At 45.3% G+C, this 20444-nt stretch overlaps 1 protein-coding gene across 9 annotated transcripts in view; it reads right to left on the reverse strand.

Moving 5' to 3' along the window:
* ADCY2 (adenylate cyclase 2) overlaps positions 1 to 20444 on the reverse strand; it is a 315360-nt gene that overhangs the window by 233591 nt on the left and 61325 nt on the right. Inside the window, exon 1 of one of the 9 annotated variants that reach the window (XM_032957517.2) lies at positions 1520 to 11649. The exons of the other annotated variants lie outside the window; for them this stretch is intronic. The gene's annotated coding sequence lies outside the window, so the exon portion shown is untranslated. Of the gene's footprint in view, positions 1 to 1519; positions 11650 to 20444 lie in introns of those variants that run through there. 9 annotated transcript variants of the gene reach the window in all.

A 20444-nucleotide genomic window follows, 5' to 3' on the forward strand; every position in this document is an offset into this window, starting at 1 on the left:
CGCTTTTTAATCTAGACGTTGGGACATGTATGTATGTGTAGTCAGCGACTTCCGACACACGTCTAGTAGAAGGCTTCTAATTTATTAAGAGCACACAGGGCGATACACTCCGTAACGCGACTACACCCAGGCTGCTCTAAACACAGTCCCTCTCCGTCCTGCGCTACTCTGGCTGGTTGACGAGCGTTGCGGCGAAGATGGAGCGGGTATTGCAGAAGAACAGCCACGTGGTCGAAGATGAAGATGACGGCAAACAGCGACGCAATAGGACCCAGACCCCATGCTAACATAGTTTCATAGTTTTTATTTATTTGATATAGCCCTGTGAGCCATTCGGCTCTTGAATCGGGTGCAACCGCAACAAACAAAAAAACAAAAACATGAACAAGAAAACATCTTAAAGTGACTTTGTGCATGTGGAAACAGAAAATCCAGGAAAAAAAACATCAAAATATTCCTGAAATAGCACCGTACACCAACGCTGTGTGCAAAAATTCCCAGTGGGATGCAAGTCAAGCAACAACAACAACAACAAGAAAACTTAGAATAAGGCCATCAGTCTAACTCCGTACTACAATAAACAAAAACATGGCCAAACCAAAAAACTTTAAGAAATCATCAAAATAAAGCCATAAATGCAATGTAACAGTGATCATAGGAACTGTAACAATAAACTACATAAATAACATGTAACACCAAACCCTAGAGCCACAGCTGGCTGCATGAGTCACTCCACAAACAACAGGAGCATCAGTCGGAGTATCACATTTTTCAATGCACCTTTAAGATCAGCACACTAAATCAAAATACAGATAATACTTTGCAGCGGTCATCCGGAGCGAAACATTTTTTTTTTAGGCCACTGAATAGCAGTGGCAGCCCCGAAGCTCTGGTTTGGTGCTCCTTATATCCGCCTGGCATGGCCAACCTTCACCTCTGGCCACGCCCCCTTTCTAGAACCTACTAGATCTTTTGGGATGGTTCCCGGAGCTTCTCGACTGACACCGACATTAACCTTTACCCCAGATACGCCCCTTCACAATAAGGCATTATGTAATGCAGCTATAACCGTAATGACCCTTACAGGCCGGCAGGTGTCACCCTGTCATTAGATCAATCCCCCCCCCCGCCCCCCTATGGTGAAAAAATAGCCGTCCCAGCTACCAATAATACCTAGATGCAAGGGAGCCCAAAATGACACCTAAAACATGAACAACATAACACAACGTGTTTTTGAGTAGGTCAGAGTGATCAGTAATAAAATGGGGGATTAAAGAATGACTTAGGGAGGCAGGAGAACAATAAAAGGAACAGAGAGGGAGAGGAAAAAAACATTCCTTTTGTAAATCACACAACGCAACCGCCTCAATCCCCACGAAACCCCACAATCATCGGTTTAATTGAATTTAGCAACATCCGGACAAAGTTTCCGCCGCCGGTCCGTCCATCGGGACAATCTTCGCAATGCTGACAGAAGATCTGGGCACTGCCTGAACTTCCAAGGAAGGTGGTCCCACACCTGGTTTCGCAGGTGTCACGGGTTCCGCCTCGGTCAGCGATGCCTCGCGCTCGGCGAGATCACGGCCCCCGTCGGCTAGGGTTTCAGAAGCTGCGGACGGCACATCACAGACCCCCTGACGCGCACTCTCCACATGCAGTTCCCCCAGCTCGTCGGACACAATAGACACCGGCCGTACCCGTTCTGGGGATGGGGGTGTCAGTCCGAGGAGGAATATAAGGCTTCAACCGTGACGGATGAACAACCAAACAGCGATGGCCAACTCGTATGCGCACACACTGCGACCGTTTGACTTCCACCACTTCCACAGGACCCTGCCATGGGCGATATGGTTTGGGGGACGTTCCCAATGGCGCTTATGGCCAACGCAACCATACCCGATCACCCAACTCGTGGTCCCTCCTTCCCGAATTCTGTTCGCTAGCCGCCTGCACCCTGGCGGTGTTTATTTTCGTTGCTCCTCGGGCTGCCGAAAGACGTTCCAAAGTGATTTCCAAGGGTGCAGGAAACACATATTTTCCCTTTTGTTTCAACAACCCCAATTGAATCCGCAAAGGAGGTTCGCTCTCCCTCCTGTACATGAGGAAAAAGGCGAAAATCCAGTGGAAGCGAGGGGGGGCCGTTCAGTACGCAGCCAACACTCCTGGAACATGCAGATCCCATTTTGTTTGGGCTGCTCTAACAGCATGAGTGAGCATAGCTGTCAGAATTTTATGCAGCCGAACCACCATCCTGTCCATCTGGGGATGGTACGGGGAACTCCGATTCTTATCAGTGCCTAGCACATCACAAATTTTTTTCCTCTAAGCAGCTTAGAGGAAAAATTCCGGCCCTTATCCGTGAGAAGCTGCTCGGGTGCACCCTTGTCCAACACGTATACATGCAAAAACGGATCCACAATAGAGGCTGCCGATTGGTCGGGCAGCGGCCAGGCCATAGGCCATCGAGACAAACATTCCACTCCCACCAAGAAAAATCTGATCCCTTTCTGCTTGGCAGGAAATGGTACGAGGATGTTGAGTGCGAAACCGAAATAGACTGCAATGGAGGCTGTGACTTTTCCAATAGCGGTTTCCTACGCACGTATCCCGTGCCCTGAATGAGGTCGTGCACGTAGCTCGACATCCCCGGCCAATAATAATTGCGTTGCAACGTTAGCAAGGTTTCCCGCACCCCCGGGTGTCTCAAATTGTTCTCGTGCAACCCCCGAGTCAGCTTGCCGCAGACGGCAGCGGGTACCACGAAACGGTACCCACGAAACGCATCCTCGTATATCATCAAAACACCATCCCTTAGGACCGGTCGCAGGCCGTCAGAGGGAGCAGAGTCCTTCACTCCAGCTTCCGCATGATGCCATAAGGTCAATCAGTACGCGAAAGGAGAAAAACACTATCCCTCGGTGCGACCTCCTCATCGGGCTCCACTCTCCCAACCCTTGTCATAACAAGAGAGGGCATCCGCCGCCGAAGGTGCACAACGCCCCCCACCCGACACACACGTACAACTAGTACATTTACCAAATATATCCAATTTCTCTCCCCACGTGTCATCAAATCCGACATGCTTCTCCACCGCGCCAACAATCCCTTGCATGGAACTCTGTTCCCTTGACGAAACGCGGCTGTCACGTAAGCCAACACCGTTCCCGCCCGAAGCACAGCCGTCTCTGGTCCAGCATTTAGCACCTTCAAGAACGGCTTCTGTTTGAGGCGGACAACCGTCTATGCGCTAACGAGTGCCAATCCCCGAGTCACCGCATTCGACAGTCAACAAGACGCCTGTTGCAGGTCCGTTGCCTGTATTCGTTTTTGATAGTGCAGCGGCACCAACATCTTCGATCCCGGCGGGATATGCACCGACTCCTTGGCAAAAACCTGGACCATAACATTAGCAACCGTACTCTTGTGTGGAGACCGCAAAAAAAAAAACAGTCTGCGGACTGATGGCATCTCCACACAGCCCTGATCAGTGAGGATCTTAAGGGACATATTACACAAAAAATCCCTGCCGAAAAGGCAGGGCACTGCCAGCGTCCTCGAGATCAGTACCAGCCCAACAACTGAAATCTCACCAATCTTGACGCGGGCCTCTATTTGCCCTATAATCCCCATACTACCTCCGTTCACCGTGATGCACGCATTCACTACCGACCTAACAATCCGGTCCCTGATCAGCAACAGGTCAAAAATCACATCCGAAATGATGGTGGTGGAAGCACCCGTATCAACTAACACTCGCACCTCAATTCCATAGATAGAACCCGACACAACCGAGGCCCCCGCAGCAGCTACAATAACCCGATGCGCTAACTTTAGCCACTGAATCCTCGAGCTCGGCCAACCATGTGTAACCGATCCCTGTCTCCTGGCGGCAACGCGAGGGCAATGCGGGGTGGAGATGGCTTTCATAAGCATGGATGCATAAGATTGTAACACAGGCCGAGTGTCTGATGTGTTGCGACTCGCCTGTTGGGGTTTGGATGCAGCCGTCAATGGAGCCGGGTGCGCCGGAGACGTCGTCGGAACTTGACGAGGGCTTAGACATCCTCGCGCAAAGTGCCCCGGCTGGCCGCAGCGGAAACAGGTAAGTGCGGCCCTCCATCATAAATGATCCTCCTCCTCGCGCGGCCTCCAGTACCGTGACCGCCGCGGCACCTCTCCCTGTCCGCGACTACATGTCGCGACTGCAGCTGCGGCGTCACCCTCCATTGGTAGATCCTCTGTCAGCTGATTCACGATGTGCTCTGGCGACCACCCAACTGGCTCACCATCTCGGCCGGGGTCGCCCATCCAGGCCGCCATCTGCGACCAACGGCGCAAGTTCTTGTGGGCCTGCAGATATCGGCGGCCCATCCGGACGTCTGCTCATCCTCATCAATGACCGGCAAGATGACCCCCATTTCACACACCAGTCCCAACATTCTTTACATCACCAGAGAGTCATGGCGTTTCGGGTCTACAGTGGGGAACACCGCCTCTCCCACTGTCAACAACGCGCTGCGGTAGGCGTCTCAGCCTCCCCTTGCCTCCGCTGCAAAAACTTCTTACGTGTGTCGGAAGGTGGTTCGTATACCTCGGCCATCTCGGCGCATGCATCTTTTAATGTCATCTTCTTCCCTACGGGTATGGCCCGGAAAACAGTGGGTGCGTCGTCATCCAACACCGTGGGCAGAGTTCTCAGCGCTTCCTCCTCGGTCCAATTCGCTGACCGGCAAGCCGCTTCGAAGCGCCACGTAAAAGCGCTCCAATCGCCCCCTACCGCAACGAATTGCCTCAAGGGGGGCTGTCGGCAGGTCCATTCCAATCCTCTTGCTATGTCGACAGTAACAGGCGTCGCTTCCGGCGAATCATGCCCGTGCTCTGAAATGACGGCACCTGGCCGCACGTCTCCCACGCTGTGCGTAATTGCGGCCTCCGGCCATTATTCAATCTCCGGCGGTCGGCCGTCTCCACCTGGTACGGTACGTGCAATCAGCTCCGCCAACGTGGTCGCCATCAGGGGCTCCACTATTTGCGCGAGCGTGGCCCGCAGGAGCTCCAACTGATCTGACAGGATGCGCCATCCAAGTTCGGGTTGCTGCTGCGGAGAAACTGTCGATTGTCCCGTCGTCTCCGGCGCTGCCACTTCTCCTGCCGCAATTTGGGTAACTGGGAGCATGGTTCCCGGGGCTGTAAGGAGGTCCAGCGTCTTGTCATCGTCGGAAGACGCCACAGGTGGGTTCTGCTTCTTCTGATACTTCGACATAGTTTTTATTTCCTCACTATTCCTACTTATTCTTTTGATGAGAAAAATACAAATAATGTTACCACTCTGACACCAAATGTAGTGAGCGACTTCCGACACACATCTAGTAGAAGGCTTCTTATTTATTAAGAGCACACAGGGCGATACACTTCATAACGCGGCTACACCCAGGCTGCTCTAAACACGCATCCCCTCTCCGTCCTGTGCTACGCTGGCTGGTTGACGAGCATCGCGGCGAAGATGGAGCAGGTCTTGCAGAAGAACAGCCACATGGTCGAAGACGAAGATGACGGCGAGCAGCGACGCAACCATGACCCAGATCCCACGCTAACAGCCCCAAAGCTCTGGTTCAGTGCTCCTTATATCTGCCTGGCGTGGCCAAGCTCCACCTCTGGCCACGTTCCCTTTCTAGAACCTACTAGATCTTTTGGGATGGTTCCCGGAGCTTATCGACTGACACCGCCCTTAACCTTTACCCCAGATACGCCCCTTCACAATAAAGCATTATGTAATGCAGCTATAACCGTAATGATCCTTACAGTCATTACATCTGTATGCGTTATATCTTTACCAAAAATTCTGTAAGGAAGCTGATATTATTCAAACCTATAAAAAAAATTATTCTCTAAACTACAACTGATCCTTTACAACGTTCAAGTGCATTTCATATTGCATTTAGAGGTGTAGAGTGGGAGTTAGTGCTTGTCGAGGTTCATTCCTAAGCCAAATGACTCATTGGTAATCAGACACTGGACTGCCTCACGAAAAGTCCATACTTGCACTCTTGGCTGCAAGGACTTGAGGAAATTCACCAAGATAATTTGCTGCCAAACAGCCCTTGCACTTAAATACTTTGACACGCATCTCTTCGTCTGAATGGTCTCTTGAAGTGAAATATGTATTCTGCTTTCAGCAACACGAATAAAATGAGCACATTTCACCGACAAACACCTGTAGAATTTTGCACAGGCGATATTGCCGAATGCTAACAGCTTGTTGCCCACGTCTCTTTGCTCCGAAAAGAGCTCAGTTTGGCTGAAAAATGAGCCCGTGTAACCACAACAACAAGTCTGGTCAAGCAAACCTCAGCGTTGTTAATTCATCGGCAAAATAGTTCAGTTGCATGGCTCCACGCCGACATGAAAAGCCACTCCGTGATAATGACCAGTCTATTTTTGGAGCTTGACATCACAGACTTATTTGTTCAATGTCTTGAGTCAAAATTGGGCACCCTGCTCTTTCACTCTGTGAACAGAGACCTCGGTTAAGTTCTCCATCTAGACTGCGCGCTTTCGCCAAATAGAAAGGAATTCCGTAGCGTGAAAAAAAATTATATTCCACCCAGCTGCCATCAGCAACTAACATACATCACTGCAGACGAGAACATTGCATTTGCGGGACTTTTAGAAGAGTGGATTAATATTATACTGAAGTTGAGGACACCCAAATGGTGCCGAACGATGGGACAAACAATCAAATCTGCCGTTATGTGTATTACATGTCACATCTTTCTCAAGTGTCCTTTTCAATAGCGAATCAAATATATTTCAGCTCTCCAGGCTTGGGACGCTACGATTGGTGTTTTTAGTGCACGGGTTGTTCACATTTACATGAAACGTTTTCATTATTCATTTTCACAGTTCAGACAAGTAAAAAGTCAGAGTGCTTGTGTGCTCAGATGGGTAATGGAAATTCAATATTCACATTGCAGGGGCCCTATTTAAATGTATTAAAGGCCGAGTTTACAACCTCAACTTGAATAAAAAATTGTATCCTTCCGATTAGGAGTCAAGCACTTTGCCATAGTACCATTCACCCTGACTACAACAGATGTTATTTGTTTTCAACACTTCTTTTGCAAACAAGACAAAAGCGACTTGGCACATAGGGTAATTTTACGACTTACACTTTTAGAATTCGGGCAATGACAGTGACGTACACAAGAGGCTATGCTAATGCCATGTAGATGCTCTTTTCTGCATGAATGAGCATCATCGTATATCTGGAATGCAGTGACTTGACAGGTAGTGTGGCACAGTGTATCTTATGAGGAACTAAATTTAGACCCCCTATTTAAAACCCTTTAAAAGAACAATTTAATTTGGACTGAACAGCCATGACGGCAGCAGAAGTGACACTGGGACTCCACCCACAGCTCACATGTGCACGCCCCACCCTCTACATCATGGGCCCTGACCGTAGGCCAATTAGTGCTGAGTGGCGTTTGGCAGAGAGAGAGACAGCACGTGGCAGCGCCGACGTGGTGCAGACTGATAGACCAGAGCCGTTCACTCGCAGTGCATGGGGCTCGCGCTAAAGCACGACGCGGTAAATATTTCGCTCTTGTTGAAGTAATATATTTTTTTTATCCTTCCCCCCGCACCTCCGATTAGCACAGTTGGCTTCGTACAGTGCGAAATAAATTCTACATACATACATAACGTGCCATTGTAGCGCTTTCCGCCAGAGCCAATCCAGAACATTGAAACATATATATTAAATAAATGTGTGGCCACAAGACTGGACCCTGGCCTCATCTGTCCAGAGGTGGAAACACTCACGAGTTTCTGAACTCCACAGGTAAATCCTCAAAACCTAAGACAAAAACCTCAAATGACTACTTTACTTTGTTGAGAAAATCTATTAAACGTCGGTAAATCCTCTTTCCTGTTCGATGGTCCACATTAAACTATAGAAATAAACTATTTGTATTTTACCAGGTGAAGCCCACTGAGCTATATAGCTCTTTTTCAGAAGTGACCTGGCCACAAATTATAGCTCAACGAAGCGGCTTATCAAGTGCAAATTTACGGCGCCAAATATTCTAAATGCATGTTTCTAAATGTGGAGAGAAAAACCAGATCACCCAGAGAAACGTCCACGCGACCACGCAGAGAACATGCAATCTCCGAATATACAACAGGCATCGGGGTCGGGATGGAACCCACGACCTCCTGCATACCAGGCGAGGTAGTGACACGGTGATGCTGCGTTCTCAAAGTGTACTGACTGACTTCACATTCACCTCCGATTAGCACGGTTGGCTACATAGGTGTGAAAGAAGAAATTAAAAGCAATGACCATGTCATTAGTCATGCATCTGGCCTTGCTTGGGCCAGAGCTAGTCTTATACCTTGTGAGACCAGTGTATCATGGTTTCGTTCCAGCTGGCCAAAGTAGCTAGTGTATGGATTCAGTTACATGTAGGTGAAAGCCTGAGTAACCTGAGAGTATGAATTTCACACCTCCCACGAAGGTCCTGTACTAGCTCGCCTCAGAAGTGCCAATGTTAAAATGGCTATGAAAACAAGTGAGTTTTCAACAAGTTAATTGGTTCCTTGTTCAGATGTTACCAATATTGGTAGTGTTTTTGAATTACAATCATCAAATATTCACACTTAGGGATTGTATTGTTCATATAAGTGAATGCGCTATGAACAAAATGAAGCTGGTCAATCTGCAATGATCAGCGTATCAAACCGTGGTCAAACTACAACCAAAACAAAATTATGACATGCAGAGAGAGGCCTTTAATCAGCGATGGATTGGCAAAAGGGTGTTAATTCTTGTCATCATAGTGAATGGCGTTTTATATCCACGCACGTTTGTTTGTAGTGCCTCTTCACTTTAACTATCGTTTCTGAATATTTTACCCTAAAATATTCAACTTTTTGATTTGTTATTTTAATCAATACACCACGCTTGAAAACCCTGCTTTAATCATGGGCACTGGAAAGTCAACTAATTTGTGACATATGAGAAACTAAATTATGATAATGTGACGTGTCTTGGCCCATATGAGGAGTTCTTGAACAAGAATGGAGAGTGGCAATCGTGAATCCATGCAAATTTCCCCCCCGTGATCCGTGGATCAAACAACTCACTCGAGACGCCGGTGTATGGCATCAAGAAGCAGTTTATGCAAATGCTGTCGCAAGAGGTCGCACACGTTTGGTGCAAACGGTCCTTCGCTGACTACGCGTCATGAATACATGAACGCACAGATGTAATTTCAATTGAACCCACGCTCATTCAACCAGCATGTTTGATCCCATGTTCAACCTCATGCTCTAGCCCACACTCAAAGCCATGTTTGAAGCTTCAACCTGTCCTCGAAGCCATGCTTGAATCTACGCATTGGTAGGTTGGGGTAAGTGCTGCTCGAGCGCCTATGGAAGCCGGCATGGCACATTTGGAGGTGGGTGGCCAACACCACGCCCGACCGCCTTTATATCTCTAGTGGTGGTGTTTACACATCTCACCATGTACTAATTTGAGGCTGAGTTGACCCAGGGGAGGCCCAGGACAGGTCCAGACAATTGAATCAATTGGCGGGACCCCGGGGTCCCGCCAAAATCAGGTCAATAATTATTATTTTTCAGTCTGCCGCAGTCGCGCGCGGCGACAACACCCTCCGGTCAGCCGTCGATCCTCAGCTTCTTTGACAAGGCGAGCCCGTCCCCGCAGTGAATTTAACGTGTTTATGTAATTTTTCAACTTTTTACGAAACTTAGTGCCCCCAGTAGCTCTCGATGAGGCCAATCGATTGACACTAGTTTTGTTGTCGGTAAGGCAAGACTCGTGTCGCTACGCGGTTTTTCCCACCCTGGGGCAGTGATGGGACCCCGGGGTCCCGCCAATTGCTTCAATTGTCACTGGTGTTGGTTGTGAGCAGGAATCGAACTCGGGCGGCCAGGTTAGTAGTGGAACGAAGTAACCACCACGTTGCCACTCCTCACATACAAGCACTCAAGCAGAGGCAAACAATTACTCACGAAGATATACACACGCACCTCTGATTAGCACTTGGCTATCTGCGATGCGAAATAACTTCAATATACATATGTACAGACACACACAAATACATGCACACACACGGCGCGTTAAAATACACACAAGAATGCATACACACACATGCACAAATTAAACGTACGTATACACGCACACACCAAATACACACAGACACTGTATGTGCACAAACACATACGAGCATGAGGTCGAGCATGGGTCTGTGCATGGGTTTGAGTGTTGATGCGAGCATGGGTCCGAGCATGGGTTGCAGGTGTTGTGCTTGTTTGTAATTGATGCAACAATTCACATGCAACAATTATGGAATCGACAATTTACACTGGTTGGTAATTGTCTGCCATTGGTTTCCATTGGCAGCCATTGGCTAAATTTGGCTCAGTAATCTAAAACACCTCCATAATTCGCAGACGTATTCTTTCGTTCGTGCCACAGTTCCTACCCATATTTGAAACAGGAAGCTTAGTAGTGCTAAATCAGGAGAAGATGGATATGGGACCGGAGGTGACGGCAGAAGCAAACGAAGAGAGAAAAGAGGGCATTGAGTGAAATTTGCATAAGGTGGGGGGGCGGGGGGGGTTCAGTCCGGCGAGTAAATAAAGGGGGACTATATTTTAGTATATACCACCAATGGTCCCCGTGGCAAAGACTGGCCACCACTCTTTTAAGTTTCATATTGCAGCCATTTCAGTACCACATTCAGTTACCTTAAATAGCAATAGCTTAGTAACCAAGTACACAACTACACTTCAGAGAGTACGGGACAACACAACAACCGGGAAGCCGGCAGGGGCTTCTTTAATGAGCTCATTTTGTATTGATTACAGCAGCCTTCCCCTGGACTTCAGGGAAACCGACTTAATGAATACAAGATGGTACCAGCTACGAGTCCACGCCCTCATAAGAGGTCAATATGCTTTACCTTTCTTCCTCAGGATTATGACTGGATAAAAAACTAAGTCTGTTCTCCTATAACGCGGTAGTTGCATTCCCAAAGAACACCACGTTATGGAAAAATCGCGTTATAATGAATAATATATAGGATAAAGCACAGTCACCGATAATACGTGAGATGCGCATGCAGGCTGAACAAATTGTGAGGCGCGTGGATTACACCTAGAAGCATCCAGCAGCATCCCGCCTTGTCCGATGCTACGCCGAGGCAGCTGTACAACTGCTTATTCCTATTCGCGCGACATGGTATCTGCGCATTATAAAAAAGTGTTCCCTAATACAATAAACACGTTATATCCAATTCGCGTAATGAAAACACGTGGCATTATAGCAGAACAGACAGGATTAGGGGCCGTCCATAAATGACGTCACGCGATTTTGGACGATTTTTGACCCCTCGTCACGTGGCGTCACAAAAAGTCAAGCCCCCCTCAAATATGATGTCACAAAGCTCTAACCCACCCAAAAAAAAACAAGCTTCAAATCGCTTTAAACTATTGCCATTGTAGTGCGTATTTAATGTGGTGCTGCACTCTGATGTTGTAGGAGAAAACATTTATTAAAAAGACTTTAATTAAGTAGAACGTGTTGTCTATATTTATTTAAAGTTGCGCATTTTGATGTGACGTCACATTTCTCACCCCCCCCGTCACACATCGTCACAAATGTCTGACCCCGCCCCCCCCAGGTGCGTGACGTCATTCATAGATGGCCCCTTAAGTGGTAGTTCATACATTTATCGTAATACATGGTAGTGGCTATGATTGTGGTTCTCACAACTTTACCAGCAGAGGGATTTTGTATTTGAATGGAGACTTCTGGCGTTTGAGTTCAGGTGAATGTGAAGTATTCACTTGAGTTCCCTTCCATCTTTTTTTAACTGGTGAGAATGTGATCGTGATTTCATCCAAGTCAGGGTAAGCAACTTGAGACGCTCAGAATAGAAAGCAAGAGGGAAATTGTAGACATGATCCTGACGCGTGGAGCAAGTGTACAAAATAGAGACAGCAGGTTACGAAGAAAAGCATAGCAGTGGCATTCAAGGGGAAGACCTGAATTTAGATATGGGATACCGAAAGAGCGGATCAATAATGTCAGGTGTTGGCGGTGTAAGTCTTGTGATTTGGAAGAAACAATGATGAGGTGTGATGACATTAAAGTAATTGGCCCTAATGACAACTTCAGCCCTGAATATGGAGCACAGGCTTGTGAGTGGTTGTTAGCTAGAATAGTCTGCTAGTTTATAAAAACATGATGGGGACCGACCTGACAAAAGCACCGCATTTTCTGTGGTACTTATGGTCTAAAATTGTATGTTTTGGTAAGACACATTATTATGTTCTGCCTGAATGTAGGCCACCTAATGTCACGAATATTTTATTTGTCATATTTTACATGAAAACAGTAGATGTAACAAAGTGATGACATTTAGATAGAGATTAAACATCGATTTCATTTGATCCACAACACTTCCATGTTATCCAAGCAGTTTACAAGCTAACGCATTATGCAACACGTTTCAACATTGCAACACAATGTCGAGACAGTTAAATGTAACAACAGAGGACGGCGAGTCGCAGAAGGAAATAGCATACACACCCAGTGTCAATATAAAGTGTCTCTCAGTAACATAACATGTGAAAATGAGTCACTTTCTGCTCAAACATATGCGGTTTCACAGATGCAGCTTCAAAGTTACGTACATTTCCAGTGACTCCTCTCCAAACGCACACTCCAGTCACCACGCCATCTCTCGCTTTTACACACCCACACTTCACAAGTTCGCTGCACGCTTTGGAAGCCACGGTGGAGTGTAATCCATCTGGAAGCCAAGGCTTGCTTTCCTCGTTCAAACTCCAACCCCATGCCTCTGGAGTCGGCATATATCTGCTGGGCCAAATTGCTGGAAGTGCGGATCGCAGACTGGAAGGCTATGCGTTTTGAGCGCCGTTGCAAAGTGTTCTGGGTTAGCAGAATATTTTTCCATGGATTCCTTGTTTATTTGCAGAATAACTTTCTTATTGCCCCATCCAATGTGGTGACGTTAGTCCCTCCGAGGACATGCAGCACAGCAGCACCATCCAGACATGAATCTGTACAACTACAACGCCTCAGAGATTATAGACCGGATAAGCTCAGTTCATGAGCGAACCAAAAATACCTCCCCAAGGAGAGCAAGTCTTGGATGCCTGTCTGGATCACACTGAGGATGTGGTGACGGGAGTGTGCGTGCAGAGGTCAATGGAATATACAGAACTTTGCAGCTGTAGCTGTGAAATGTCAAACATTAGAACAGCAGGTGACTCATTTTCATATGGTATGTTACTGAGAGATACTTTCTGTTCACAAGTATTGGACTGTATACACTACGTGCGTATGCTGTTTCCATTTGTGACTCACTCCTGTATTACATTTAACTGTTTCTATATTTTGTTGAAGTGTTAAATGTCTTGCATTATGCATTATCTTGTAAAATGCATTCAATATATGCACATCAAATTAAAGCAATGTTTAACCACTACCTAAGTGTCATTACATTTGTTTTAATGTTTTATATATATGTGTTACACAGATAGAGATGGCCTACATTAAAGGTACAAGCAATAATGTGCTGTAAAACAGCACACACACCTTCCAATAATAACAACAATCTTAGACCGTAAGTACCACAAAAAATGTTGTGCTTTTATCCGGTTGAATCCCATACTTCGAAAAAGTGCGACTAAGCTGCCGGAATAGATCAGTGGCCACAACCCGTTTGTAATGTCCCTTCGTAGCATTTGATTTTCAGTGATACAAATAATGCACACGTCACAATCATTGACCAAACAGTGGTTAATGCACTTTTTAATGCACTTTTTAAGCTGGTTAATTCATGAGCAAATATTTTCGGTTCAGTAGCCTATGGCAGAGATTCTCGACCATCTTTTATTCCTCGAGCTTGCTCGGTCCTCTCGGCACACCGAACCGAAAAAATATTCGCCGCGAGCCTCCCATCAAGCAGTGCATTGATCATGGCTTATGATCATGATGATGTGTGTGTGCGCGTGTATCTTTCTCGAGCGATACATCGCGCTACAGGCAGACTTGGAAATATGGTGTTCCCACCATCGCCGTGTGTCGTTCTCTCCCCCTCGATCACTACGTGTTCCCCAGGCCTCGTTACGACTCACAGAAGCGCGAGCCTCCAGGGTTTAACTCCTCCACACGCGACACACTGATTTTTGCAATTAACTAAGAGAGGGGAGTTGCGTGTTTTGTGTGGTATGTGTGCGTGTCAGGCAATGCACGTGTGTGGCTTTAGAGTGCACATCGCCTGGCACAAGCGCCGTGGTGACGTCACCACCACTTGGCAAATAGCGGTTCTTGTGTGTTTGGCTGTCTGTGCATTTAATTGGTAATTGTTAGAATGGCCATCTGTTCCTCCCATCCATTTCAGTGTACAGGTATCCCTCGATTTACGAAATGTTGGGTTTACGAAATTTCGCGTTAACACAATTGACAAATTACGGACACTTTTCGATCAACGAAATCTAATTTCAGCGTTAATGAAATTTCACTACGGCACGCGTCACAAGATAATCAAACGAGAGCTACCCCGGAGGCTGCGTCATCCATCTGCCACAGTAACGAACTATTTATTTTGTTACCTTTTTTTACAGTTCAAATATAAATAGGGACAGTGTTATGGTATATCCCTGCAGTGCAAGAGTAACACCTATCGAGTGATTCCAACATGCCAGTCTTTTGGTGAGTTCCCTAAAAAGGTTAATTATTATAGTATTCAATTAATTATTAAATAGTTGTAATATTTATGTTCTTTAGTATTTATTTCGTATCTTGAAAAATGATATAGGTGTTCATTTTTAGATTAGGAGTAGAGTTGGAATGATTGGCCGAAACACATCCCAAATTTCCCCTATTAAAGTAATAAGTAAAGCCATTTCTGATTTACGGAAATTTGTTTCACACCTGTTTTTTTTGGAGAACGCATCCCCTTTTGTAAATCGAGGGCCTCCTTTATTTGGATGTCTGTCTCTGTCAACTGTGTTTATTTCAATGTCTAATTGTTTTACGTTGATGCGCGTACGTCTACGTGTCTGTTGCTTATAATTTCATTTGCCCGTACGTTCTGTGGATCAATTCGAAAATACCACAGCACACTGGCCTGTGTCGAGGCACGCCTGAATTTTGCATACAGCATCGTGAACTTTTCACACCAATGCAGAGGATGTGACCGTGTTTGATACCATTCGTACATTATAATGATCATTCTTCGTCATCGTGTGAGTGCGTGCAGTTCTAAGCAAACCTTAAAAACCTGATTTAAAAAAATCCACTTCATGCACAAGCAGTCACTGGCAAACAAAATCGAAAAAATTAACGCGACTTCGAATTACGTACGTGCTCGAGTTTACTGCTTCAAATGTGGGCTTGCCCACAGTTTCAGCAACCTTAAAGATGAGAAGCTGCCAAAAGATTAGAGGCTGCCATGTTTTCACGTATATAATTATGTACAGTTCTGGGAAAATTAAGCAAAAAAAAATATTGTAAATGTTGTGGGTTTACTCTCCAAAACACCGGTATGCTGTACTAGTGACGAAATGGCATTTTTTTTTATACATGACAAACCTTACTAATTGGCTGTGCCGGGTGGTGGCGGGTTTATCGACACATTTAGATTCATGTAATCTAGCCAAAATACCTCTATTATGGAAATTTAAGCATTACATTCACAATGGGAGGTTGACAGGCCATTACCGAGCCGAAGTCGATCAAATCAGTACTACACTGCAGGAATTAGACCATTGTGTTCTGTGGATCGCTGGGCCCACAACATCGTCGTCGAAGCTGCAGCATTCAGCCGCTGCTATCGCACAGCAGCTAAAAGAAGCACACAGCCACCACCACGTCAGTTTGGTGGCGGTTGCATTTCTCTTTGGACGCGCAGTGCCTCAATATAAACTCCAGCCTCATCCCACAAACGCTTTTAACCATGCACTGTTGTTATTTATGGTCACGTAGCAACACTTTGACTGGATTAGCCATTTACTTTACACGCATGGACATTACTTGATAATTACAAACATTAAAATAAGAATAGGTTTTACCCTTTCTGACAATTAAACAGGATTTAAGATGTTCAAACACCAAATAGATACCTCTTGAAAGGAATCAGGTCTGTATTAACCACACGTACGTGTGGTGAACATGCATTCAAACAATCATGCTCTGGTAATATAGGCATTGTCTTTGAAACTGATTGACCTACACCAGAGACAGCCTTCTTTATAGCCTAGTCTCAGCAGTGTCAGACTGGAGAACGCCAAAAGGCGAACAGTACAACATCTTCCCTTCTACGTGACTTTACCGAAAGAACCAAGAATATCTTAACACCTGATTTAAAGCTTTCGTGACTGCAGGGATTCATATTCTTGGTTCTTTCGGTAAAGTCAAGTAGAAGGGAAACAATAAAATAATAAAAATATAAAACAATAGAATTCTCAAAAAACAATAAAATTCTCATGACGTTTCGACTGCACCGGAAAACGCCTTTTGGCGTTCTCCGGTCTGACACTGGTGAGACTAGGCTATAAAGAAGGCTGTCTCTGGTGAAGGTCAATCAGTTTCAAAGACAATACCTATATTACCAGAGCATGATTGTTTGAATGCATGTTCACCACACGTACGTGTGGTTAATACAGACCTGATTCCTTTCAAGAGGTATCTATTTGGTGTTTGAACATCTTAACTCCTGTTTAATTGTCATAAAAGTGTAAAACCTATTCTTATTTTAATATGTTTGTGATTATCAAGTAATGTCCGCAGCAAAAAAATTGCTATGGTTTTTACACCTGATGATGATTGCTTGTGTTGCATTCGAAACGTCGTGAGAGTTTTATTGTTTTATATTTTTATTATTTTATTGTTTCCTTCTACGTGACTTTACCGAAAGAACCAAGAATATCTTAACACCTGTTTCATCTCCAGAAAGGATAAAACCTATTCTTATTTTCATACTTTGATATTGGCAAAAAGTTCCCATGATATAATCTCAAAACATGCCTAGAACATGTGACCCCATCCACCCTTTCTCCCCCCCGCGACCCAACCACAATATTTTCCAGTGCTCCCAAAAAACATCTCGTTACGTGGGGGAAACATACATGTGCATAAGGGTAACGATTTACAAAAATAATTTGCATATGTTGATGCACTAAAATGCAACTGCAGTTGTCTATCTCAAAATGCTATATATACCTAATGATCCATCAAAAATAAAACGGTGAATTAAATCTTGCATGAGCTGCTATGAATAAGCCCAAGCAAGCCGTTTTGTCATACATCCCTTATGTGAATTATATTCACTGCGAAGCATGGATTTTATATTATATTCACTGTGATGCATGTCTTCTGTAGCTAGAGCTTTGGCATGTGTATTATTTGAAGCAGGGTTATGACGAAACCTTCACAGGCTGAGATGGAAGACCCGACAGGCTGTAACATGACAATTCAGCCTGGGAAGGGGTCCGAATTATGCTAAACGACATTAAAACACCACGTGTATGCAGAAACCATTTATTCATAATGTAGTTTTTTTCGTGCTGCATGTTAACCAGCGAATGTACTCAAATGTGTTGTGTCTGTATATATGGATGGCTTCATGAACGAATCTTTGTGTCATCATCAGTTACTTGTCAGTTTCGATGTAGTTTATTTGTTCACCAAAGTTCCTGTGCCCGATACCATTGCAATCATTGAATATTTGGTCCAACAAGGATTGAATGCTAATGTACCGGCCCTGGTGAGACACTGCCTCACCAATACATACTTCACCTGGAATGTAACATTCTACAAACAAACTGAAGCTCCCCCAATGGGTTCTCCCCTATCTCCAGTTGTCGCCAATATTTTCATGGAAAATTTTTTTTAGACGGACGCCATCCAGGCATCCACTCTACGCCCGTCCTTTTGGAAGAGGTACGCAGATGACACGTTCGTCATCTAGCCACATGGCCGACCGATTCTAAACCAATTCCTCAACCACATCAATTCCATACACCCAGCCATCAAATTCACTATGAAGGTAGAAAAGGATGGCATGCTACCCTTCTTGGATATCTTAATAAAAAATAGACCAGATGGATCAATGAGCCATTCTGTCTACAGGAAAGTAACCCATACTTAGGCCTACCTAAAACCTGATTCCCACCACCATCCATCCCAGAAGAATTCCCTCATCAAAACGCTACACCATAGAGCTCAATGTTTCTCCGACCATGAACACCTGACCAGTGAACTCAAACACGTACACCAAGCTCTCAAGGCGACTGGATATTCTGACTACACAATCCGCAAAGCCATCACCCCAACCGTGAGGAAGGAGCAATCTGATGATCCTAATAAAACCATCACCCTGCCATACATAGCAGGGGTAACCAAATTTGTTTCCAAAATCATGAACAAACACAAGATACAGGTCCGATTTAACACAGTACATAAAATGCATGATCTGATCCCAGATTTGAAACACGGTAGGACCAATACTTCTGTCGTGGCTGATCATTATTTAAATGCGGCTGGCTCACGCGAAATTTATTTATCTAAGACGATGGTACTTTGCAAGCCTACTGGCTATCAACAAAGATTCGTTCATGAAACCATCCATATATACAGACACAGACACAATTTATACCGAGAGGAAGGTTATAGACTCAGCAATAATTGGAAAGATGTCATCAACCACTTTGGGTCATGACTTGACTTGTGTTTTCTTGTCAATCAACCTCCACCGTCAGCAGTGTGGTGTGTGGAGTGGGATGTAGTGATTTCCTGGCGGCCCTTTGCTGCATTAGCATTGCTGCTGCATTGGCATTGCTGCTGCATTGGCATTGCTGCTGCATTGGCATTGCTGCTGCATTGGCATTGCTGCTGCATTGGCATTGCTGCCCCGTCCATGCTGCTGGTGCTGCTGACACACTTGGGCTATGCCCATCTCCAAACCTTTATAAACAGTTTTCCTTTAGAGGCTAACCCCTTTTCCTGATGACGACCGCTTGTGTTGCGATCGAAACGTCGTGATATTTTTATTCACTTTATTTTAATTTTTAGTATTATTTTTGTCTATCTACGTGACTTTACCGAAAGAACCAAAGAATATAAAATTGTCATTATGATTACAACTGTTCTTTTGAATATACAAAGAATGACGGTGGTAGCAGTACCTTCGTCAGGAAAAAGTTAAACAAGACAGCCGTGCACACCAGCTCAGAAAATGTATTCTCCTAATATTACCCCATTTTTGCTCGTTACATTTTGTATCTCCCCCAATTGAAGTTTACGAATCTTAAGTCCTCGCCACCTAAATTGAGTGACGTGTAAATGAATAAATGAACCCATTGAGTCACGATGCTGTGCACGAATTACATTACACATATGTGCATGTATGTTAACATGCATCAACTTAAGAGCACTGCCCAATTTGTGTAATTTGTTTGTTTCATGCATTATATCACAGGTCTGTGCCACCCTCACATTCCTTAATGCATCCTTTGATGCAAGGTGGCACCAGGATATTGCTGATATAGAAGTTCAACGGTTATAGCAAGATTGGAGGAGAGTCTTGATTGACTCTCTATGCTGGGGGCGTGGTAAACACAGCAAATGCATTTAGTCGAGGTTATGAGAGAAATGCAGACATGCAGACAATAAAAACTAGTGCCAGACACCTCAAGAAGAGGAGTGTGGAAACGAGATCTCTAATGCAAGCACAAACTCCACCTTTGGATCAGAAAGAGTGAAACATTCTGGAGGCTGGGAACAAGTGAGTGAGGTCGGATGATGGTGAGATCTGACTTTCTGTGAGGAACAGGAGGTGGTCTTTAGTTCTGTCAAGGTGATGATGGATGGACATGACGTTCCTGTTAGTACCCCGAGATGTTGTAGAAATTCATATATTTTTTTAAACCCTATAATTATTGGAAGTAAGAACCTTTGTGTTAGCTGCAGTCGACAAATTCGCAATTTTTTTTTTACACTGCATCATATTATTTTGTTAGAATAAATAAGAGAGGAGAATGGAAGCACTTTTCACTAAAAATGTACTATTCTGGAACAGCCAGATCACCCACAGACAAATGCCACTCTAATCCCAAATGTGGCCTCACCAGTGCCCCCGGAAGTTGTCTGCTTGCAGCCCCGACCTGGCACAACAGATAACTCCAGATCGCACACACCTGCTGGTGAGGCAGCCTTCCCTCCAAAAAGCATTGCCAATGGGTCCGGGCGTCTGTACTACCAGGTGGGAAAGCCTGTAGGAAACCGTTGCACTGGGCAAACCTTACAACAGGTGGGGCTACCTTGAGAGAATGTGCTCATGACAGCTAGACTTGATCACGTTCTGGCCAGTAACCTCAACCAG

The sequence above is a fragment of the Petromyzon marinus genome, chromosome 20 (assembly GCF_048934315.1).
Source record: "Petromyzon marinus isolate PM22_M1 ecotype Great Lakes invasive population chromosome 20, UKy_Petmar_22M1.pri1.0, whole genome shotgun sequence".
NCBI classification, from domain to species: Eukaryota; Metazoa; Chordata; class Hyperoartia; order Petromyzontiformes; family Petromyzontidae; genus Petromyzon; species Petromyzon marinus.